The 25,741-nt window shown below is 44.2% G+C and overlaps 1 protein-coding gene across 2 annotated transcripts in view; it reads left to right on the forward strand.

Annotated features, from left to right (window-relative positions):
• TSPAN18 (tetraspanin 18) overlaps window positions 1-25,741 on the forward strand; it is a 218,586-nt gene that overhangs the window by 42,530 nt on the left and 150,315 nt on the right. For both annotated transcript variants that reach the window (XM_074274810.1, XM_074274811.1), the window contains exon 2: window positions 6,544-6,654. The gene's annotated coding sequence lies outside the window, so the exon portion shown is untranslated. The remainder of the gene's footprint in view (window positions 1-6,543; window positions 6,655-25,741) is intronic.

Genomic DNA, 25,741 nt, shown 5'->3' on the forward strand with positions numbered 1-25,741 from the left:
AACTGAGTCCTAGTAAGATACAGTAATTGGATTTTGGTCATACAATTAATATGGATATGAAAGGGGGGACTGAAATTCAGGACTTTGGGCTGTGAAATCTAACACTCTGTCCCTTGGATAATAATATTATGCCCCTTTGTAAGGCCGTGGATCTGAGGATCAGAGAGTTGCAGCATTTGGGGCATCGCAAGGCCATGATTGTATGAATACGATCTCCAGACTCCCGACACCAAAAGTCAAGGCTGCCTTCTCAAACTCTCTCCATTCAAATCATTGCAATGGAGCTAAATGACTGGTTTTCCTTTCCTTGTACCTTGATTCTTTCTCCCCTCTACTGGCCCCTGTCCTGGTGATGTAGACCAGCCTCTGCAGGCTTCCTGTCCAGGATAGCCTTGTCTGCAATATATACCTGCTCGAGGGAGACACAGATAGGTGCTCTTGCCCAGATTTCCCATTTCTACCTGTTTGAGGGGGATGTAGCTCTCCACCTGGATCTCCCATTTCTACCTGCTGGGGGTGTGGGGGGGAGACACAGGTAGGTGCTCTCCGCCCAGATCTCCCATTTGCACCACTCACTGACCGGGCAGTACCGCACACCAATTAGACACGAAAAACACAAAAGTTAAAATAAATCAAAACATTTCTGAGGAAATCACATCTCCCTGGCGCAGACTCTTCCGTGACCCTGGGAGGCATAATTACCAGGCTGATCAGAGAGCAGTGGATTTCCAGACTTGTTATGGTAACAGAGTTCAGTAGAGGGGCTGATTGACAGCAGGCCTGTGGGAAGGCTGATTCCCTCTGTGAGACAAGTGCAGGTGTTGAGATGGAAGGGAAGGCTGCCGAGGCAACTCCAGAAAACGAGGCCCCTGGCATTGTTTGAGTTGCAGAATGTGGCAGGGACCCTGCCCTGGCTCCTTCCCTACCCCTGCTTTCCTCCTGCATGAATAATTAAAAAACAAAACACACGAACAAAATGCCAGGTACAGCCTTCTTTTCCAGGCTCAGAACGCAGAATGTTCCATCCCTCCACCCTGGTGGGCGTCGGAGCACCTTCTGGTGCCCACTGGAAGGGCACAGTGGCCCGGGGCCCTGGAGGACTCGAGAGGCTTTCCAGTTCTCTGCCATCTCTTCCCAGACTGAGTGCCTCAGACTGATGACTAGGCTCAGAGTGAAATCACTGAAGGAGGAGCTGGGGAAGTCAGTGGGGAAAGGCAGAACAAAAGGAGCCATGAGGCAGGGAGGAGAATCTTTTCTAAGATCTCGTCGAAATCTTACAATTCTAAGTGCTGTCAATAGACAAAGTTTTTTAGTGCTCCCTCGCTCACCTGGACATTTAGGTGGTGCAGTGGGCAGAGTGCTGGAGTCAGATACATCCAGCCTCAGACACTTACTAGCTGTGTGACCCTGGGCAAGTCACCTAACCCTGATTGCCTAATTTCCTCATCTGTAAAGTGAGCTGGAGAAGGGAATGGCCAACTACTCTAGCATCTCTGAAAACTTCAAATGGGATCATTAAGGGTCAGACACTACTGTAACTACTCAACAATCATTCCTATATCGATATCACTGTCTACATCTGTATCTATCATCTATGTCTATATCCATCCTTATATGTTTATCCATATTTATGTATATCTATCTATCTATCTATGTTTCTATATGTACATTTATACATTATGCATGTCTATATCTAACTAGATTGCTCTATAGAGACAGAGACATTCACATGTGCATATATACAAAATTTTGTCATATGTGTATATATATAATATAGATGTATCTATATATGTATATCTTTATTGAATGATTAGAATTATCTTAGCAATAAGACGTCAGAGATAGAAAGAACTCTAGGACAAAAAAATAATGTAATATCACAGCTGGAAGGGATCTTAGGGACCTTCTAGCATAATCCTCTTTGTTTTGAAATTGAGGAAACTGAGGTCCACAGATGTGGGATGGTTTTCCCAGGTTCATATGTCCAAGCTGTGATTTGAACCCAGTTCTCTTTCTACTGCTACTCACTGCCTCTTGGGGCTCCAGGATTCCCCAACAGTGGTGACTATCAGGATGGGAACCATTGTTTTGAAAACCTCTGTATCCCTCTGAACCGATGGATGTAGCTCATGTGTCCCCCCCGTCTCGAACCTGGCCCTTTCCATTTAAAGGCCCATTTGCTTCTGCCTAGGGGGTGTCTTCTTGTCTTTTAGAAGGCAGAACCAATGGTTACTATTGCCTATTTTTGCATATGGCGTTTGTACTAATCATTGGAGGACGGCTTCCTAGGGGACCATCAGATGGTTATAAAGTCTTCTCCCACCTGTCTGTGCTGCAGCAGCCTAGTCCAGCCCGGCCCACTTGCCTTTGGGTTGATCTGGGAGCTCACTGAGGGGTCTTCCCTTGGATGGTGAGGAACGCATCTCCTCATCTTCTCGTCCGTGTTTTCTCCATGCCCATAGATGGCATAGATTGGAAATGTAAGGTCCCAATAACAGAATGTTAGCTCATCGTGGTTTTAGCTTCCAGAGCCCGTGCTGGGACTGTGGAGACATTTACCTGAAGATTACTCTAGATCCGATCCTCCTCTCAGAGTGGCAATGCTTTGGGTTCTGTGCCATGTTACTGACACCTTTGCCAACTGTCCCTACCAGGTTTGTCTGATTGCTTGGGAATCCCGCCCTTGTCCATGCAGAGACCACAGCTAGCTGCCCCTTGCCCATCCAAACCTCAGACTTTATCTCTGGCATTGTGCCCTCTTCCCCGTCTTCCCCATCTTAGCTTTCCTTAATTCTCCCCCCTCCAAACCCCAAGGGTCTCCCATAGCCATTTCACACCTGATACGTGCTTAATGTTCGGACATCAGCGACGTGACCCTTCCTGCAGAGCTAAGGGCAATTCTGACCCAGCTGTCCTTCCTCATGTCACTCAGATGTGACTAAATGGGAATTAGGGCTCGAGTTGTACTCTGCTACTCCTAGCTGCTTGGTAATAACTTAATCTCCTCTTGTGTGACAGTGGGACAGGATCATTCTTCCCAAGACACAAAGCAGCTTGCGACCCACAAGGGCGAAAGCTCGGGAGAATCATCAAAGGAAAGTCATTTGGTTCCCGACAAGGCCCTGGCAGGCCCTGCCCGGAATCACTGTGGGCTCTTCCTTCCATTTCCCCAGCCCCCCGCTTCCCTGTAATGGCTCTAATATAGGATGCTTCAGGCTCTGAGGTCTGACGGGCACAGCTGCCATTAATACTCATCATGTGTCCTCCCTGGGCTTATAAAACCTTCTCAGTTCCAAGTGACAGAACATACTTTGGGAACAGGTGAATCAGACACCTGAGGCGTGCCCGAGGGAGGCCAGGGGAAAGCTCAGGGGGAAATGAAACATTTGCCCAGGGCAGCGAAGCGAGAACATGGAGGTGAAACAGATTTCGAGTGCCCCGGGGGACTTTATCCTTCAGCATGGTGACCAAATGACATTCAGGGATGCTCCCCCGATGAAGTCACTGAATTCAGCTCTGGGTGGGGATGGTTCCGACTGGTTCTTTTGTCCAGGATTCTAATAGAGACGAGACAGCGAGGTGGAACACTGGGACTGGAGTCAGGAAGAGCTGCATTCAAATTCAGCATCAGACATGAATCGGTTGCCCCGAGCATATCACTTAACTCTGTGTGCCTCAGTTTCCTCATCTGTAAAATGAGCTGGAGAAGGAAATGGCAAACCACTCTAGTATCTCTACCAAGAAAATCCCCAAATCAGAGACAGATGAAAAGTGACTGAACAATAATAATAAAGACCTGGAGACCCTCCTTAAATGGAAGTTCTGGGAAGAGACATCTAGTCAGAGGGAAAGGCCACAGGGTGGAATGTCCTTCCGATGGTTAGAGGAGTTTTCGGGATAAAGAGGTTTCTGGGATGTGGGAGGGAAAATGCTGAGTGCAGCCCGGAGAGGACTGAGAATCATAATGATGGTAACTGGCATTTATATAGTGTTTTAAGGTCTACAAAGCTCTTTACAAATTACACATTTAAAGAGACTCTACTCTATAAATTATTGACCGGGAAGCATGGTTCAGGGAATGAACATTCATTTGGAGGACCTGAGTTCAGATTTTTATGGTGACCTCAAAAAGTCACCCTCCTCCAAGTAGTTTCCTTGTCTGAAAAACGAAGGTCTAGATGACTTCTAAGATCTCTTCTATTTCTAAATCTGTGATCCTGGGGAAGCTAGGTGCCAGGGTGGATAGAGCACCAGCCATGGAGTCAGGAGGGTCTGAATTCAAATGTGACCTCAGATACCTGAACTTCCTAACTGTGTGACCCTGGGCAAATCACTTAATCCTGATTGCTGCACAAAAAATCAGCTGATCTGTGATTCTATGATGGATCTTAAGGGTTTCTATAACCTAACAGAGCTAACCTAGTACTCAATCTCGCTGAACTAAACTGGACTAGACAACAGACATGGAGTCCATCCATCTTTTAGTTCCTCACTAGACCCATAGCCAAAGCCTTTCCAGCTTGGGAATATCTGTTATAGTTTGTGGTCTGTCACCAGAGCTCCCACAACTCCCATGAAACTTTGGAGAAGGGATGTCTTAGAACCACAGACTTAGAAATGCAGGAGACTTTAGTGCCCATCTAGTGTGATGTAAGAAAACTGAGATCCTAAGAAGGAAAATGCCTGACCCAGGGTCTCACAGCTAGTATCAGAATCAGAATTTGAACCCAGGACAACTACCTCCAGAATTAGATTTCTTTTCACGGGAGTGAGGAGTAAAACCAGGATAACCAGCTGTTAAATTTTAAACCTTAAAATTTTAAACTGTTAAATTTTCACCTTCTAAATTGGCAATGATTACAAATCAAGGCTTGAGCTATCTTTTGGTTAATAGTTGAGACTTAAGAAAGTAATGGAGAAACTGTCAATAAATTTAAAAGCATGTCTGTCTTACATTTTTCTCTGGAAGAAGTGGTGGTAAACATTTACCAGTATTCCACTGATTAAATTTCATGTTATCCTCCAAAGTGGAAAGAAAAAATCCAAAGCTAGATAAATCATCTGGCGCTCATTGTGTGTCCTAGGCTAAGACTATGGGGAGGGGATGTAAAAGCAACAGACCATTCTGTTCCTTGCAGTGGTTCCTTGCTCTCAGGGAGCTTACACTCTTAGGAAAGAGGACTAAATCCCATGGAATAATAGGATCCTCTCTACATCTGGCCCCAGTCACACGAGAGACTCCAGTTGCTGTCAGAGTTGGGAGAAGGGAGACATCCCTGTAAATATGGGTCTTTGGCTGGCTCCAGTGGTTTCTGCAGGCATTTTCTCTTCGGGAATTGGGTTTCAGCAGAATCCGTTCACAAAGAATGGGAGCAGAGAGAGTGTTTCGGTTTCCCAGCAGCCTGGATCTCAGCCCTTTTTGGAGGCTGGACTGGCTCTGACAAACTGGTGTTTACTTTGCTTAGGTCTGTCAACCTGAGGAGGAGGGAAAGGAGTGGGGGAGGATGGGAGTGGGAGACACACACAGTTTGGGTTCTGAGCTCTGCGCTCTTGCCATGGCTGAGTTGGAGCCGCCGATTCTGGTTTTCAGTCTTTCATTCATTAACTTTTCTCTGTTTTATAACTGGGGTGATCGAGACTCTCTTTCACTGTTGCCTTTGGGTTTATGGACAGGGTAAGGAAAAAACATCATGGGAACCTGCAGGTTAGAATGGAAGGATCCTCAGAGATCATTCTTTATTTGACAGCCTCCAAGAAATGTTTATTAAACGTCGGTGGTATTTGGAGCACTGGTTGGGTAGGAGCAGAGATAGGTTTGCTGAGCAGTACACTTTGCACTCGGAGTCTGGAAGACCTGGTTTTCCCACTTGTCTTCCACTTCATCTTCCTCAGTTTCCCCACTTGCAAAGTGGAAATAGTCATAACAACTGACCTCATTGGATTATTGTGATGATCAAATGAGAAAATGTTTCAATCATTATATCATGCTACATAAAATTATATATAGTAACATATTTATTAACTATAATTATAAAATGTACATAATTAAATATGATGATATAATATATTAAATATATAATAAAATATAAAATAATTATAATTGTTAGAGAATTTTCTTGAGAAGTAGCAAAGCTTAAAGAAGAGAAAGCTAACTTCAGAGACAGGAGGATTTGTGCTGAGATTCTGCCTTTGACACATATTGGTTGTGTGACTATGGACAAATTGCTTAGCTCCTTAATGTTTTGGCAACTCTCTAAGACTATTTCTAAAATGCTGATCAGCATGGAATATTATTATTATTATTTCTACCCTTGCCTTAATGAAATTTGTGATGGAGGAGGGTGGGGATGAGGAAATTGAGTTCCAGATCCTCCAAGGGTCACAGAAATAGCAGGTATCATACCCGAGTCTTCTGGGCCAAATCCAGTGCCCTTTGAAGTCTCCTGGGTTCACTGCCTCCCCACTTAAGCCCCTGCAGGAATGTGAATTCTCCTCTAATCTTTATTTTCTTTTGTCCCCCTCTCTGGTCATTTTCCCCTGCAGAGCTTATCTTGGAGCCCGAGATAAAGAAAGGATCAGGGATCTTTGGAGGAGGAGCTGAGACTCCAGCATCCTAGGAGCCGAGTCTGAGAAGCGTTCCTGGAGCTGAACAAGGTTGGTCGGAGATGAGTTTATTTGCTTGAATCTCATTTCTTGCCTGGAGACCACGAGGGAGAGACGGCAGTCTCTGCTGTGACTTCCCTGTGTCCGTGACGTGGTATCTCCCTGTTGCTGCCCCCCAAAACAGGCTGAAGATTTGATTCCTTGGTCCTTTGTTGGGATGGGGACCCAAATGGAGGAAGTTCTCTCTTTTGAGAACTGGACCTCTCAATGGGCCTTACAATATGTGATCGATTAATTTTAGGACTCTCAAAAAGATTGACTCCTCTCAGGAAACTTCCATTTCTGGGGAACAAAGACTCGGGGAACAGCCGGGGAAGGTGGGGGATGATATTTTCCTATTTTCTATGAGAGAAGCAGCATATATAGTAAATAACAGATTGATGACTTTGAGTCAGAATAACCTGGATTTAGATCCTACCCTTCCCCCTTAGTAGTGACCTTGGCAAAACCCTTAACCGCGGTGAACTTCTTTTTCCTCATTTTCAAAATGGGGATAATGATACTCCTTCCAGAACCTCCCTCAAATGAAGTAATGACTGGGAAGGACTAAGTGCCAATTTTTAAATGCCCTATGAAGGCCACTTGTTATTCTGAGTGGGAGGATGTGCTCTCACTTGAGCTCCCATCAGAGAGGATGGGGGAGTTTGGTTCACCCCAGATGTGACTGGGGGATGACTACTTTTCCCTCTTCCTCTCGACCTTGGTAACTGAACCCCCCGCTCGTAGTTTTGGTCTGTGGGCCCATCGTGGCAGCACGCAGGGAGCCCCTCGTTGTTGGTGATTCTGTAATACCGCAAGTTGCTCTGAATTGGCAGGAGTTTCCTGTGCTCTTGACATCTGACTCGACAAAAACAATTAATAATAAATCAGAAATGTGTCAGACATATTTTACCAGGGAGAAATGGCTTGCACACAGATAAGTGAATGCAAAAACATAGAGACTAAATACAGAGGAATAGAGGATAGGAACTTGTGGGCTTGAGGGCATTAATGACTGGAAAGGATCAGAAAAGGCCTTGTATAGAGATGACAGAAAAGGCTTTGCAGTGGATATAGCATTGAACATGAAGACAGGAAGACCTGAATTCAAATCCAGCCTCTCATTTAACCCTGTTTGCCTCAGTTTACTTTTTGCAAAATGGGTCTATGGCTGTTGTTCCCCAGAATCACAGGATCCCAGAATTAAAGCTGTATCTCAGGGGTCAACCCATCCAACCTCCCCATTTAGAGATGAGAAACTGTGATTTGATGTCCAGAAAGCCCAACCAGAGGAGTGATTGCTGACTGCCAGTTGTTTTAGTCAGCCAGGACTTATAGAACTGTCTCCAGCTGTGATTTCCTTCTCTCCATCACCATCTCACCAGATTCCTTGGTTTTCCACATCATACCCACTGCCCTTCCCCCTTCCAAATCTGGAACCGTCAACTTTGTCATTCTTCTTCAAGATAGAGAGTTTCAACTTTTTATTTATTTTTTTTTCATTTTCATTTTCATTTTATTTATTTAATTTTCCTGAGGTTGGGGTTAAGTGACTTGCCCAGGGTCACACAGCCGGGAAGTGTTAAGTGTCTGAGAACAAATTTGAACTCAGGTCCTTCTGACGTCAGGGCTGGTGCTTTATCCACTGCGCCACCTAGCTATCCCAGATTTCAACTTAAAAAATATTTATTTTTAGCATTCTTTTCTTTTTAAATTTTGAGTTCCCAAATCCTCTCTTTTTCCCAACTACTGAGAAGGGTTCTCAACCTTTTTATGTGTCATAAAAGGCTACAGAGGGAGCCCCTCTCAGAATAATGTCTTAAATATTTATACCTAATAATAATGACAAAGATAACAATGATAGTAATAATTAATGTTTACCTACACTTCAAAGTTTGCGAAGCACTTTATAGATATTAGCTAATTTTAATACTCAAAATGACCTTATTGGGGTATGTGCTTTTATCAGCCCTATTTTATAGGTGAGGAAACTGAGGCACAGAAAAGCTCAATGACTTGCCTAGTACCACCAAACTAACAAACATCTATGTCAGCATTAGGACTCAGGGCCCTCTGATTTTAAGTCTACTGTATCATTTAGAACCCTCCATAGGCTTATGGAGGAAACCAATTGCATATTAAAATACAATTACCACAATATATATTTTAAAAATCGTGGATCCCAGATTAAGACCCCCTGCTTAAAGGGTGGCCCAGTCTGTTCTCTACCCTGTAACTTGTCAGACTAGAACACCCTCCCTGCCGTTATATTTATCGTCTCCCTCGAGGGAAGGGTTAGTTGTTGATTTTAAATTTTTAGCCACACGTAATAAGCATATTATTTTTATTAATCCATTTATTCACTTACTCATTCCTTTACTCTATTAATTTGTTTATTCATTTATTGGTTGGTTGGTTGATTTATTTACTTTTACCATTCATTTATTTAGAGAGATAAGGGGCTAGCTTAAAGTCATAGATGTATTAATTATCAGAAGTGAGGTTCAAACCCAGGCCAGCCCATCTGACTCTGAAATCTGTGTTCTCCCTAATAAGAGGCAAAAAATAAAGCAGCATCTCGCCGTCTCCTGTGAGCGGGTGCCCTGCAGCTGTGGCCGGGTCAATGGAAGCTGTGCTCTGCCGGCCGGCGGGCTCATCTCCGAGCTCTCGAGTGTGCCTCTGGGCTCTGGTCAGTGATTTGGGGGCCCAGTGGCGGGCGGATGGGAGCACGGGGAGACATGCTGGGGCGTGCACAGGACACCTGCTGTTTCCCAGAGTGCTTCTCGGCCTCAGATAAGGCTGACAGGGGCCTGAGCAGACAAGAGACAGGCGGGGGTGTGCAGGGCCCTGCTCTGCGTTTGCCCTAAGATAACTATCTGTATCTCCCTCCCGGCAAATGCAGGGGTTTCCAGTCCTGTAGTCACAATCCCCTTCATAGCATTTGACCTTACCCCTTGGGAAGCAGCCAAGGGGTCCCTGCGTGGAGATGCCCTAATCTGAGAAAGGAGCTAAAGTGAGCCAGGAGAGCTTCCCTTTGCCAGAGGGTTTGTTCTGGTCTCCTTCCCCACATTCCCTTCCCCTCCTTCCCTCTGACACGACCAAAATATTGTCTATTATCTGTGGACATTGGTTTTCTAATGTCTCATACATTCAAGTAGAAACTCTCTGAAGGCAGGGGACATGGTCTGTCATACAGCATATTCTCAGCACTTTACCCACAATGCTGGTACATAGTAAGTGCTTAATAAATGCTTGCTTGCTTGTCTGACCCTTGGACCTTTCTTCAAGGGATTTTTCTTCAGAACCTAGGCTGAAAGGCAAAGTATCTTAGAGGAAGAAAAACTCTTGAAATAAAGAAAATCAGAAGTATACGAGTATTCAGCTGTTTCTTTAGGAAGAGGTTCCTTGAAGCTTATAGAGAAGCTGAGTACTCTGCAGTAACCCCCCAAATAGTTAAATACTCCAGATTTACATGAGAAAACATGGTCTGAGTGTTAAGGAATGTGTACTGCGTAATGCTTCTAAAGACAGCCACAGGTACTCATGCTGGGCACATTTTTTCTTCCTCCCCCACCACTACCATCTTTCAGTTCCTTTTTGAATGTTGTCTTCCTCCCATTAAAAAGTTAGTTCTTTGAGGACAAAGGACTAGCTTGTAATCTCTTTTGTTTTGTTTGTTTTTGCCCAATGCTTGGCACAGGTGGAGGTGTAGACAGAGTAAGAGGTCCGTCCAGCCTGCCTCTGCCATTCTTTCTTCCCTTCTTTTCTCCTTTCCTTTCTATTCCCTCCCTTCCTCCCCCTCCCTCCCGTCTCTGCTTCCTTCCTTCCTTCCTCCCTCCCTCCCCTCCCTCCCTTCCTTCCTTCCTTCCTTCCTTCCTTCCTTCCTTCCTTCCTTCCTTCCTTCCTTCCTTCCTTCCTTCCTTCCTTCCTTCCTTCCTTCCTTCCTTCCTTCCTTCCTTCCCTCCTTCCTTCCTTCCTTCCTTCCCTCCTTCCTTCCTTCCTTCCTTCCTTCCCTTCCTTCCTTCCCTTCCTTCCCTTCCTTCCTTCCCTTCCTTCCTTCCTTCCTTCCTTCCTTCCTTCCTTCCTTCCTTCCTTCCTTCCTTCCTTCCTTCCTTCCTTCCTTCCTTCCTTCCTTCCTTCCTTCCTTCCTTCCTTCCTTCCTTCCTTCTTCCCTTCCTTCCTTCCTTCTTCCCTCCCTCCCTCCCTCCCTCCCTCCCTCCCTTCCTCCTTCCTCCCTCCCTCCCTCCCTTCCTCCCTCCCTTCCTTCCTTCCTTCCTTCCTTCCTTCCTTCCTTCCTTCCTTCCTTCCTTCCTTCCTTCCTTCCTTCCTCCCTTCCTCCCTTCCTCCCTTCCTTCCTTCCCTTCCTTCCCTCCCTCCCTCCTTCCCTTCCTTCCTTCCTCCCTTCCTCCCTCCCTTCCTTCCTTCCTTCCTTCCTTCCTCCCTCCCTCCCTCCCTCCCTCCCTCTCTCCCTCCCTCCCTCCCTCCCTCCCTTCCTTCCTTCCTTCCTTCCTTCCTTCCTTCCTTCCTTCCTTCCTTCCTTCCTTCCTTCCTTCCTCCCTCCCTCCCTCCCTCCCTCCCTCCCTCCCTCCCTCCCTCCCTCCCTCCCTCCCTCCCTCCCTCCTTCCTTCCTTCCTTCCTTCCTTCCTTCCTTCCTTCCTTCCTTCCTTCCTTCCTTCCTTCCTTCCTTCCTTCCTTCCTCCCTTCCTCCCTCCCTCCCTCCCTCCCTCCCTCCCTCCCTCCCTCCCTCCCTCCCTCCCTCCCTCCCTCCCTTCCTCCCTCCCTCCCTCCCTCCCTCCCTCCCTTCCTTCCTTCCTTCCTTCCTTCCTTCCTTCCTTCCTCCCTCCGTCCCTTCCTTCCTTCCTTCCTTCCTCCCTCCCTCCCTCCCTTCCTTCCTCCCTCCCTCCCTCCCTCCCTCCCTCCCTTCCTTCCTTCCTTCCTTCCTTCCTTCCTCCCTTCCTCCCTTCCTTCCTTCCTTCCTTCCTTCCTTCCTTCCTTCCTTCCTTCCTTCCTTCCTTCCTTCCTTCCTTCCTTCCTCCCTCCCTTCCTTCCTCCCTTCCTTCCTTCCTTCCTTCCTTCCTTCCTTCCTTCCTTCCTTCCTTCCTTCCTTCCTTCCTTCCTTCCTTCCTTCCTTCCCTTCTTTCCTTCTTTCCTTCTTTCCTTCTTTCCTTCTTTCCTTCTTTCCTTCTTTCCTTCCCTTCTTTCCTTATTTCATGAGGTCTTTCTTGACCTTCCTATTCACTGGTATTTTTCCCACTCTTAAAATTCCTTTCATCTTTCTTTTTAAAAAAAATTTAACAAATAAAAAAACCCCTTGCAACAAATATGCATATTCAAGTAAAAAAAACATTCTTTCATTGGCCGTGTCAAAAAATATATGTCTCATTTATCATCTTAAGTCTATTACCTCTTAGTTGGGGGGATTGGGGAGGGAACATCCTTCCTCATACCTTGTTCACCCATCCCTGCAGTAGATGGGAAGGTCTTTAGTTTCTACTTCTTTGCCATGACAACAAAGAGCTGTTGGGAATGTCCCTTTTCTTCTTTGTTTGATCTCTTTGGGGAATGGGCCAGTAGTTCTCTCCCTTGAAGATATTTTGTATCTGCTTCCTTGTATACATATTATTTATCAACTCATTACTGTAAACCTCTGGAGGGCAGGGGCTAATCTTTTTATTTTTGTACATCCCCTCCTCTCTCTTCCCCTCTCATTGCCTGATACAATGCCCGGTACTTAGTAAACACTCCAAAATACATATTTATTAAATTACGTTTTCTTCCAAATGTCTCAACTCTTCCCAGAAGCACTTGTGCGTTCAGTTTAGCCCACCTGTATTCATACAGCTTTGTCTTTTTGTTCCTGTGCTTCTTTGGAGATCTAAACAAAGAGTGCATTTTTGAAACTATTCAAGTAACCCAAGCCCTGCAGTGCCCAAGTCTAATTATTTCCCTGAAAAGTAGTTTAAAGACAGTTGGGAAGTTAAGCTGCCTATTTTTTTTATCATCTTCCACCAGCTTTTAGCTGCTGGCAGAGTATTTGCCTATCTCACTCCTATTGAGATCTGACAGTTCCAAGACTGGCTTTTGGGAGGTTACAGAGGAGGACAGACAGATAAAGCAGGGAGTCCTGTCCTGCAGGGAGTCTGAGAGCTATTAATATTCACAGGCAAGGTGCTGGCTGATCCAGCTGAAGGGAGGAGAATGGGGCCGAGGGAGAGGACAGTATGAGACCCTGTCACTGTTTAGTCCTCCCACCATACCTTTGTGGAAAGCAGCAACCGAGGCTAGGACTTTATAGCTAGTTATATCCCCAAGCTAGTAGAATTTAAACATTAGAGTCACAAAATATCTGGGCTGAAAGAGACCACAGAACATACAATGTTAGAGCTATAAGGGTCCTTGGAACGTCTAGTATTGCTGCTGGAAGAGACTCAAATATGTAAAAGATGAGAGCTAGAAAAGGCCTAAGAACACATAATGTCAGAACTGGAAGAGATCTTTAAAACTTAGAAAGGGGAGTGTTAGAACCAAAAAGGATCTTGGAGTATAGAAAAGGAATTTTGGAACCAGAAGGGACCTTAGAACTTAGAACATGGAATGTTAGAGCTGGACTGGGAAACATAAAATTCTAGGTCTAAAAGGGACCTTAGAACCTGGAATATAATATGAGAATTGGAAAGGACCTTAAAATTTAAACATGGAATTTTAGAGTTGGAAAAGACTTGTGCATATAAAATTCTAGAGTGAGAAGGGTCCTTACAATCTAGAACAGAACATGAAAATTGGAAGGGACCTTAAAATTTAAACATGGAATTTTAGAGTTGGAAAAGACTTGTGCATATAAAATTCTAGAGTGAGAAGGGTCCTTACAATCTAGAACAGAACATGAAAATTGGAAGGGACCTTAAAATTTAAACATGGAATTTTAGAGTTGGAAAAAACTTGAGAACCTAAAATTATACAGTGAGAAAATCTTACAATCTAGAACAGAATATGAGAATTAGAACCAAAGAGTGCCTTAATTTCCTCATCCATAAAGTAAGAGGATTTAGGATCCTATTACCCTAAGAATCTAAAATTCAATAATCTTGGTTACAGATGGGCATGTGACTGGGATATCGGCCAAGGCTGTTACAAGCACAGAGATAACAGAGCTCTGGGTAGAAAAGTGAAAAAGAACTTCTAGTCAGGAAATGGAATAGATGGAAGCCAGACCCTGATAACTGATAGAAATCGGAGCCCAGACTCAAAGAAGCTAGCCTATATCACACAGGAATCCAGGGACAGTTTCTCTTCGATTTTGACATTCTAAATTCTAAGGTCCCTTCCAATTCTCATATTCTGTGTCAAGTTGTAAGGTTTTAGAATTTTATGTTCTCAACTCTAAAATTCCATGTTTAAATTCCTAGGTCCCTTCCAATTCTTGTGTTATATTTTAAGTTCTAAGGTCCCTTCTAGATCTAGAATTTTATGTTTCCAGGTCCAGCTGTAACATTCCAAGTTCTAAGTTCTAAGTTCTCCCTGCTTCCGCTAACACAAGTCTATGATAGTGAATCTGCATCACAAATATTCCAGGAAACAATTTCTCCTAAAGGTACCCTATACTTGTGGCTCTCCTTCCACTATCCCCGACTGCCTCTCCAGATACATTGTCCAAAGGTCAGCGGCCCTGATGAATCTCCTAAACACAGCACTATGCAGTCCTGGAATAACACCATTGGAGGGCAGGGAAAAACAAAGCAGACTTCCTGTCCCTTGTTATGGACTCCCGTGCTTGCTCTTGGTACAATGTCACAAAGCCAGTCAGGGAGTATGAGGGTTTTTTAAAATAAGGCACCTGTTATGCTGCTCCATAATTCAGCCAAATCTCCTGCCTGACTCACCCTGGTCTGGGCCCCTGGCTCATTTGTAAGTCCTACCATCATCCTAATCCTCTTTATTGCCTTTTCCTGAACATTTTCCATCCTAGCTATCTTTTTTTTCCTCCTCTAACTTAGGCTTTAAATTTGTACAAGATGCCGTTAAGAATAAATCACTCTGAGAGCTCAGTCCCACAGCCAGATTCCAGCTGTACATGATAAGAATGTGAGCGGATGGGATCCCCCCCCCCCCCGCCCCAGAAATGCTCCATCCGTCTTTCATTATTTGGTGAGAAAGTAGAAGCAAATATCCTTCTGTGTCCTTGAAATCAGAAGTTTCTCCTCCGCGAGCATCAATCATCAGGCTATGTCATGGGAGAATGGTAATGATAAATAATAATATCCTAGGTCTGAAGCTGAAGGTCATCTGATCCAGACTCCTGATTTTATAGATGAGCCAACTGAGGTCTGGAGCACTTAGTGGTCAGTAGATTTGACCAAGGTCACAGAGGTCATAAATTTCAAAGCAAGGATTCACACCATAGTCCTCTAACCTCCAAATCTACCATTCTTCCCATTGTATCATACTGCCTCCTTGAAAGGAGGTGTTTTTTGTAGTTACATCGGTTTAATTACAGCTCTGTCCATTCTATTTCCTACCTCTGTGCCTTTGCCTGGGCTGTCCCTCATGCCTGATACACATACCTTTTACACTTCTCTTAGAATTTCTGCTTTCTTCAAGATTCAGCTTACATGTCACCTCATAAGGAAAGTTTTTACCGTTTCCATTAGCTGCTGGTTTTCTCCTAGTCCTCCTCAAATTGTCACACACACACACACACACACACACACACACATATATATATATATATATATATATATATATATATATATATATATATATTTACACACATATATATGAATACATTTACACACAGATATGTATATATGTGTGTGTGTGTATATATATATCTGCATGTGTATTCTTCTCAATAGGATCTAAGCTCCTAAGGGTAGATATAATTTACTTTTTGCTACTGTGCCATTGGATTCCAGCACTGTATGTGGCAAATATTGCAGTAGATGCTCTTTGGGCTGGGTTGGCTATTTGTTCCCAGCTCATAACTTGTATTTATACAATAGAGAGAGCATTCTAGGCTAATCTAGATCATTGTGTCTACTATCAAATAGGTGTGTCCTAAAGCTGATCTTTTGGTCTTAGTCAACCAGTCAATCAACAAACATTAAGTATTTATGTGTACCGGGAACTGTGCTGGGCAACAGGGATACAAAGAAAGAAAAAAACCAGACCCCAATGAGCATACATTCCAATGGGGAGCCATGACATAGAAATATCTAGGAATAAAATGAGGTACAAGCAGCGTAGAAGGGAGTCTGAAGGGCAAAGGCATTATAATGCAGCCGGGAGCCTGGGGAAGGCTTCCTGCCAAGGGTGGGATTTGAGCTGAGCTTTGAAGGAAGCTGGGGAAACAGAGGCAGTGTGGATGGAGCAGAGTGTTGCCCACACAAAGGATGAGCTAGCTACTTTTGGATCCAGTTGGGTACCATGTTAAGGCTGCAGACGTGAAGGTGGAGGACCTGGATTTGAACTCTGGACAAGTCACTTTTCTCTGATTTCTGTTTCTTCAAGTGCAAAATGAGAGGGTTGGAATATATGGCATCCAAGATCTAAATGATCTTTGACCACTAGTATGTGATTCTATAATAACAAGTCAACCCAAGGGAAAGAAGAAAGAAGGATTTAAGTGCTTACCGGGCATTGTCATAAGCATTTTACATTTCATTCATGATACCCCTAGGAGATAGGTGCTATTATTATCCCCATTTTGCATCTGAGCAAACTGAGGCAGACAGAGGTTAATTGACTTGTCCAGGACCACACGGCTAGGAAGCGTCTCAGGTTAGATTTGACAGGTCTTCCTGATCCCAGGTCCAGAGCTCTACCCATGATATCACATTGCCAGCACTCTAGGGCCTCGGAGGAGGCTGCTGTGTCTCTTGCCCTCAGTGACTCCGAGATAAGACTCCTTCCTGCCTTGTGACCCTCAATATCACTTCAGCTCCATCATGATCTCTGAGTTTCCCCTCCCTCTTCCTTCCCTCCCTCCCTCCTTAGCTCTCCATTTCTTCTCCCCTCCCTTTCAGTGATGGAGTGTCTGGGGCCGCCGCCACCATTCTAATTAAAAATCTCATAAATAGCCTGAGATAAGGATCCTAAGGTTTTGTTTTTTACTTCTACAGAGACTCCCTGGAGATTCTTTTAGGTAGGAAATGGAGCTCACAAAGCTGAGATTTTCCCCCAGACTTCAAACGCGGGCCGCCGGGGGGCTTCTGAGGAATGCCACATCTGTTTAAGCTAAACTTTGAAAAACCAAGCAGTTAGGCTGGGGGATGGGAGGGAATAGAAACAGAGCGTAGACCTTTCCACCTCTCCTCTTTCTCTTTGGACCCAAGACCGGCATCCTCAAGTCCTCCCAGAGGCAGGCTCCGAGTGCTCCCATTTTGTGAGACCCCGGTATCATCTAGAAATCCTGGATTTAAACAATCAGGGGGACAGACTTAGTGTCATTCCTTTAATCGGCTTGGACACGGTCTAATATTTTTTGCCTTTAAACTATCAAATGAAAAACCCTTCCCATAACTTCACATGTCTTATGTGAGTGACTCCAGGATGTCAGGAAGCTGAGGGAGGCAGCCGAGTTGGAACTGGGGACACCTCCGGGCTGCTTGGTGAAGCTTTCTCTCGGGACCAGGCTTGGTTCCCCTCCACTACTCACAAGTTTTTAAGTTGCTCTCCTAGGAGGTGGATCACAGATCTGCCTTCCTGTGTAAGAGGTTCTTGGGACAGATAAAGCATCAGCAATGGCTTGTGACTCCATATTCTTTTTATGATGTACGACACCTTCTTGGACATCTTTATGTATCCCTGGATGCTCTGCGTGTCCACTCCCATCCTTACCATCAATTCTGATTTGAACACTGCCCCCGGCTCTTTTAAAGTAAATTTTAGTGATATCATTTGTCTTTACAACCCCTGAATTTTCAGATGAATCCCTTCCGGTCTCTTATCCAGAGAACCATCTCTGGGGAGGGAGGGAGAGGCAGACAGACGGCACCGGCAGCAATCCACACCCATATTCTCCATTTTGGCAAAGGTTCATTGTCTCATCTCATTTCATGGACTAAATTTGATCATTAGTGTTTAGCATAGTGCTGGTATATAGAGGCACTCAATTATGTTCATTGATAATTACACAGCATTCAGGTTTTCTCTGCCCCTTTTTTTCTCATATTATAATTATTATACGTAATATTTTCCTGGTACTGCTTACTTTGCATCAATTCACATAATTCTTCCCGTGCTTCTCTGGATGCATCATATCGGTTGTTTCTTAGGGCCCAGGAAGGCTCCGTGGTCTTCTCCTGCAGCGGTTTGTTTAGTCCTCCTCTAATTGAAGTCCTGCCCCCAAAGTCCCAATCCTGTGTCTTACTACTGTTCCCTTGGTTTTTGGTAGATCTCAAATGAACGTTTGTTTTGACTGGTCCTGCTGGGGGTGAATGAGGTGCGAACCAGATTTCCCTTTCAAGCCTACTGAGACGACATCTCCACAGCAGCCCTTCTGCAGTTTGGGAAGGATGAAAATCAGATTTGTTCCCTAATTAGTCCAATGCAGTGTGTTTAGAGAAGGAAGGAGGGAGGGAGGAGGCGGGGAGAAAAAGGGAGAGACAGATGGACAGACGCAGAGAGACAGAGAGGTCCCTTCCAACTACAAAAGTCTGAGCTTCTGTATGAATTTCATAGGACGAAAGATCCAGAGGTTAGAAATCCGTCTGGTCTGATATCCTTAATTTCCAGAAGAGGAAACGGAGACCAGAAAGGTTGGGTACTCGTTAGTAAGCCGCCAAGACAGGATGAGGGCCCCAGGTCTGACTCAGTAGCCAGGGGACTTTCCCTTGGGCTATGTCCTATTCCTAAGGTAGGGACTGAATTTAGTGCAAGCTTAGCTGAGAAAGAATTCTCTCCATGGCAGTGCTCCAACCTGCCTTTTATTGCAGCACATTATTAAAATTCCAGCATTTGCCTGTTAATTGTTTTTCTACCATGGGGTCGTAGCCTTGGAAGGGGCTTAGAAAGCATGTGATCCAATCCATCAATCCATGATGAGGAAACTGAGTCTCAGAAAGTCAAGCTGCTCAGTTATGGCGACACAGCTAATGGGTATCAAGGCAAGATCTTAGGGAACTCAGAGGTCATCCAGGCCAATCCCTCATTTTACAGATGAGAAAACTGAGGAAAGCTAAATGACATGTGGTAGAAAATGTCTGGGTCTTCTGACTTCAGGAGCAGAATTACTACTACTATTATTATTCCGCCATGAAAGAACCCATCCAATGGGATGGAGGGCTTCCTCTGGCTATTCTGATATTTAGAGGATGTTAGTGGAATGATCCTGGACAAGGCTCCCTTCCCCTTTATATGGGTCCTGATTTCCTTATCTGTAAAATAAAGGGTTTGGACAAATAAATTTTGCCACAAACAATGAGTTACGGTAATAACAATAACGTTATACAAGTGCGTGAAAGGGATGTCATTTTGGTTCTCTTCGGGGACGAAGGGTGACAAAGGACTCAAATCAGGGGTCCATGTGAATGATTGCTCCCTAGGGGACGACCCTCTCTCCTTCAGTGAGACTGTGGAACTTTTGTCTTTATGGGGCAGCCCACAATGGTCAGAACACTGTGGAAAACTTCATGTGATCCCTCCCCAAGGAGCTCAGCCTCCAGAAGCTGCAGGTCTTTCTTTCTGTGGCTAACCCCTCCATCTTCCATGCTTTCTGCCTCAGTGGGCCCTCGCCTCCTGAGAATGCTGGCCTTGGGAGGCTCTCACTGCTTTCCTTTTCATCCTCTTGTCTCATCCCTAAGCAGAGGTCATCCTCCAGGCTGATCGCGTTTCCAAGGAGGTATTTGTTTTTCCACTCAGAGACACAGGCTTATCTTTGCGTGACCTCTGGACCCTCTCTGATGGAAGGGACAAACAGAGGGAGGTTCTGGGCTGATGGACAAACAAGCTGCACGAGGATCTATGTAACTTCCTCTTCTACTGCCATTTCCTTTAGACCTTTTTGGAGATCAGGCAGCCTCTCATTGGGCCACTGATGGGTTCATCATCTGACAGCCCTCAGCTCCTCTCTCTTATAGAGGGTCAGAGGGATCTCTGGATTTTGGTATAGATTTATCCATCCCTTTTCACCTGAGTCCATTCCTGACATGTCCTGGTAGATAGCGAGGGGCACAGTGGACTGTGAGCCAGGAAGACCCTAATTCAAATTCTGCCTCAGATGTTGAGTAGCTGGGCAAGTCACTTACCATGTCTGTCTCAGTTTCCTCATCTGGATAATGGGCACTAATAGTAAACATCTACTTATTGGGCGAGATTATATTTGTAAAGCAAATTTTAAAGCATTATATATTAGCTATGATTGTTACTGTTAAATTGCTATAACTACTACTACTATTATTATTCCTACATAAAAAGGATCCATCCAGTAAGATGGAGGGCTTCCTCTGGATCTTCTGATATTTAGAGGATACTTGTGTAAAACCCTTAAGCTGGCCAGCTCTTTTCTTCTGCTCCTTAGCAGCCATACCTGTCTTTCCTAATGTCTTTTCTCCCCACCTTTCCCCCAAGATATCATTGGTAATGTGCTCCAGTTAATTTATGCCCGCTATGTGTCTATATCTCTTTGGATAATCAGACTCCTCCCATTTTAAGATCATTTATAAACAAATTTAACAGGTGATGAATATTAAAAAATGTAGCGATATGGAAGGTGCAACAGATTGGACGATAGAGCATCTGGGTTCAGATTCTGGGTCTGCCACTTACTACTGATGTAATCTTGAGACCTCCATCTCTTCTCCGGCCCTCAATTCCTGTTCTGTAAAGGAAGGAGGAGATTGGATGAGTTGACCTTAGGGGGTCACTTTCTTCCACCTCTAAGTCCGTGATCCTCTGTTAACCTCAGTTCTATTAAATGGGACCAAGTGATTTTAGCATCTCTCCCAATTCTAAATCAATGACTTTCTCCTCTCTTTAGTTTTATCTTTAGGGGTTCTTCCAAATCTCTCTCCCTCCTCTCTCTCTCTCTCTCTCTCTCTCTCTCTCTCTCTCTCTCTCTCTCTCTCACTCTCTCACTCTCTCACTCTCTCTCTCTCTCTCTCTGTCTGTCTATGTCTCTCTCTATGTCTTTCTCTGTGTCTCTCTGTGTCTCTCTGTGTTTCTGTCTCTCTCATTCTTTCTCTCTCTCAGTTGCTTGGTCATCCAAGGACCAGCCTAATTAATTATAAAAAAGCTTATTATCTCCACGTTGGAAGATGACTTCAGTTTGGCCACAGCTCTGTCTATATCTCGGTTGGAGTTACGTGGTGACCTCCTCAGGTAGAGGGGACAAGCCCTACCCTGGCAGATAAAGTCCCACATCTCTGCAAAATTAAAATAGGACTAAGCAGGCGCCTGCCCTGGTATTCTGGGAGGGAAGTGCTTAGCCCAGGAGAAAGAAATCCCTTTAGCAGCTTGTTTGTTTATGCATTTAGCCTTAATGGGAAAAGGAAGGGAAAATTGCATGGTGTGTGTGAATATTTACAGGCAAATTACTATAGTGAGGAAGCGAATTCATTCTCTTTCTATCTTCCCCTATTAATATATCACACTGAATGTTTATCTGATGTCTGTCTTCAGGGGAGCTCCCACCACTTTACTGATTCTTTTTGTCTTCATGCCTCGTCCAGGCAGGAGGGAGGCGAGACACAGCTCTTTTAGGGGGCTGAAGGCGATATTCCTGGGTAGGGCATGAAGACCTTAGAAAAGTAAAGTCACTTGTCCGAAATCACACCATAAGTCAGGAGTCCAGTGCCCGAGGTCAGCTCAAGCCCATATTTGGAAAGATCTGAAGGAGACTTTGAAGGTCATGGAGGAGATGCTACAGCACCATGGAAAGAGCTGACTCTGGAGTTTAGGGTTTGAATCCCAGCTTTGTCATGTGTGAACCATGTTTGAACTGAGCCTCAGTTTCCTTATCTGTAAATTTAAAGGGATTGGCTTAGATACGCAGGTCTTTTCAAACTCTAAATCTGTGTTCCTATGAACCCCTGCATTGTGCAAATAAGGAAACTGAGACCCAAACACTACACAAAGTCATACAGCAATTCCACTGGAAAGCCTGGGTGGTAATTTTTAAATAAATGACTGTACATAGTCGCATTCTCCCCCCTTTTTTTGAGAAATTTTCACCTACTGCACTCCCACCTTCCAAAACCCCAAACCCAAAATAATGGAAGAGGGGACTTGTTTTTTAACTTTAAGGTTGATAAAGTCCTAAAGAAAAACACCCTCTTTCTGTAAGACTTGAAAGTGCTTGGTGCTGCTTCTTACCAATATTATTTTGAATTTAGTTTGTATATGTTTTAATATTCTTAAAAGTTTAAAAGTGGAGGGGCAGCTGGATGGTGTGGTGGATGGAGAGCTGGGCCAGGCATATGGAAGACATGAGTATAAAACCCAACCTCAGATCCTTGCTAGCTGTGTGACTCTGGGCAAGTCACTTACCCCTTCAGGTTCCTCCTCTACAAGATGAGAAGGGTTGACATAGACTTCCATAGGTCCTTTCTAGCTCTAAGTGCCTGAGTTTATGAATAATCCTGCATGGATGACAGGCAGATACTCAGCAGGTAACTTACCCAGGCAAAAAAAAGATTGTCAGATTGTCACATTTGAACCCAGGTCCGAGGCTTGTTGTGGAGCCACATGGGTCAGCGGCTCTGCAACAAGGATTTCTCCCTCCTAGAACATGGCTGGAGATGCTGCTGTTGCAGGTTGAGCCCAGTGGAGTTTCTAAGGAGCGAAGAGCGTGGACAGATTGGACTTGACATGACTGGCCCGTCAGGGAAGCACTGAGGGTAGAGGAGGCTTACAAGTGGCTTTCGCGGGTCCTGGATTCTGTTGCCAAGCTACGTAACCTTTGGGACCTGTCAGATTTTATCAGGTCTCAGACTGTAGCGTGATTGGGTCAGAGCAGCCGACCTGCCTGACTGCCAGAGAATGAGAGTTCTGACACCTCGGTGAGAGGACTGGATAAAAGCAGTAATACTCGCCGGCCGTCCCAGCCATGAGCAATTGTGCTGCTGGCAGTCCGGGCCTTTGAAAGCCCTGAGAGCTTTGACAACAAATTGACCTCTGAATAGTTCCTGAGGCTGGGAGAATGACTCTATTTGAGCTTTCAGTTAGCTTTTATAGTGGATTTAGAGTTCTCTGTTTTCCCTCTCTCAGATGCGCTCATGTCACATGGGAATTTTAAATAACCTCGGGAATGTTCCGGAATATGATATGTTACTATCATCATCATCATTATTGATAAACTATTACTGTTCCACTTCATTCATACATTTGTAGTCAATAAGCCTTTGTTAAACATTTATTTTGTGCTAGGCACTGGCCTGAGCTGGTGATAGAAAGACAGAAATAAAGTAGAACCTGTCCTGGTCTGGTTCTTATTCCACATTATTTCATCCATTCCATCCATCCTATTCTAGTCTATTCTATCCTCTGATTCCATCCTGCCTCACCCCATCTTATCGCATCCCATTCCATTCCATCTCATCCCATCTCACCTCATTCCATCCCATTCCTTCTCATTCTTCCCTTTTCATCTCACCCCAATTCATCCCATTTTATCCCTTCCCATCCCATCCTCTAGTCCCATCTCATGTAGAGCCAGATTAGATGTTTTAAAATCACTTAGATCAAATTCCCCTTTTAAAAGGAGGATATTATATCCCAGAGAAGGGAGATGAGTTGCCCCAAGTTTTATGGGGACCATGTCTATATGGATAGAACCATTCATTGCTACCTGAATGCCCATTTGTATCTTTTTTCTTGTGTATAACTCACCTCTCCCCAGACCACTCCCACTCTGGTAGGATTTTATATATTCTCAATAAGAAAATCCAGGACTTACTTTACCCCTAGTTGTGCTAGTCATTAGTTATATATATAACTTTGGGCAAGTCTCTTGGTCTCTCTGGACATAATCTCTTTATCAGATTAATGAGTTGGACTAGATCATATCAGAGGTCCCTTTTAGCTCTGACATTTTATATTCCTTGAAAAATTTTGGTATTTTCCATGATAACTTTGTTATAACTCTCCCTTACCCCTATCCCTCAAACATTCCTCATTTTTTAGATCTTAAAAATAGTCATTTACTTATCATTAAGGCAAAATCAATAATAAAAAAAATCATAGAAGTTCATACATTAAGTAAAATGTTTTTAATAAGAAATGGAAAAATAGAAACCATAATCACACCAGAAGAAATAAAAAGTTAACAGAATGTAGTAAGCCCAAATATACAAGTATTCCTTGTAGGAAAAAAGAAAGAGGAGAGAAAAAAAAAAAACAGTTTAGCAAAATTAGCCATCATTTCATCCCAGTCTGATGGTATATAATATGTTCTTTACCCATCATCCTCCACTTCTGCAAACGGGTGAAGATGCATTTTTAAATCTTTTCTGGGGACCAAGCTTCACCTTTCTACAATGTTCCCTTTCTTGGTTATTTGTAAATTTACATTGCCATCATCACTCTTTATAAGGTTTTCCTGGTCCTGCTTTCTCCGCTCTGCATCAGTCCTTATAATTCGCCCTGATTCTCAGAAATCTTCCTAGTCATTATTTCTCACAGTGCAGGGATATTCCTTTACATTCAAGTACCACACTGAGTCATATCCTTTGATTAATGAGTAGCCCCTTTGTTATCAGATCATTGCTTCTGCAGAAAGTACAACTGTATCTATGCTAATGCATGGGGAGTCAGCCTTCTTCTTAATCAAATGAGATATTTTTAAAGGGCTTAGCCCAGCTTCTGGCACATAATAGGACTTCATAAATGCCTAGCATGGGGACCTAGGGGGCACATTTTAGTCACTCAAAAATGTAATTCCCAATGGCTTTCTAGGATGGTTGGACCACTGCACAGCCCTTCTACAGTACAAACAGTATGGGAGTAAATCGGATTCACAGCAGCCTCCCCCCAATATCTAACATTGCTTACCCCCATCTCTGAATGTTTCCATGAGGACTAATACCACTTCTGCCACTCATTAGCCAGGATGATTTGGGAAAAATAATTTCCCTCTCTGGTCGTCCCGCCCCAAGCAAATAAGAAGGCTCGATTAAATTGATAATGGTATAGTAGGAAAATATTCTAAATATGGGATCGCAGGACCCACGGGTGACTTTTTGGGTTCCTTACCTTCTCTGGTTCTGTTTCCTTTCCTATAAGACGGGGTGGGGATTTGGACTAGATGGCTTCTTAGGGCTCTCCCAGCTCTATATCCATGAACCATTCTCCGAATTCCCTTTAACTCTACATTCTACACTCTAAGGGGCCTTTCCATTTTGACATTCTTTGGTTCTGAAAGTCTAACTTGGAACTTTCCCTTTGGATCTCAAAGCCCTGACCTTTTGATGGTGTCCAAGCCTCAAAGGGGCCAAATGATGGCCTTCTGGGTCGTGACCCAGTTTGAAGTAGGAAGAAAGCCTGGCTATCCCTCAGCATTCAGGCTTATGGGAAGAGTGTGTCAGGTGCTTGCTAATTATTTTGATATCCTAATGAGCAGCACTGATAATATTTTAAACTTGCATATACTCATAAAACAATAGCTGATGTTTTTATAGGGTTTTTAATTTATAGAGCTTTTTCCTGTGAGATAGATGAGGATTCAGCCGGCCTCCAATGGCAATTTTTCTTACGATGTCTCTTTGCAAACTGAGCAGCTGATGGCTGCCTATAACTGCTCCGTCCTTCTTTCCTGTCCCTTTAAGAGATCAGGAAGGGAAACATATTTATCAAATATAATCATTTTTTCTCCTACAAGTTTCCCCTGGAGGCCGAGAGACTAAAGCCCTCATCCTAGCTCAGTTGAGTAGATGGCTGTAGGCAAGTCCTTTCCCTACTCTGTGAGAATAAGATAATGATGCTAATGCACTGTTTAAATGTCCACTATTACCTGAGAGACGTCCCCAATGTAGATTTATTTCATGACTGTTTTTCTCTCTCTCTTTATCCCTGGAGCAAGATTCAACTTCCAGCCAGCTCTGCTCAGAGCCGACTTTTAGGCAGCCAAGTTCTGACTTGTGGGACTTAGACAGAAGGAGTCAAAAAA

The sequence above is a fragment of the Sminthopsis crassicaudata genome, chromosome 6, assembly GCF_048593235.1.
Source record: "Sminthopsis crassicaudata isolate SCR6 chromosome 6, ASM4859323v1, whole genome shotgun sequence".
NCBI classification, from domain to species: Eukaryota; Metazoa; Chordata; class Mammalia; order Dasyuromorphia; family Dasyuridae; genus Sminthopsis; species Sminthopsis crassicaudata.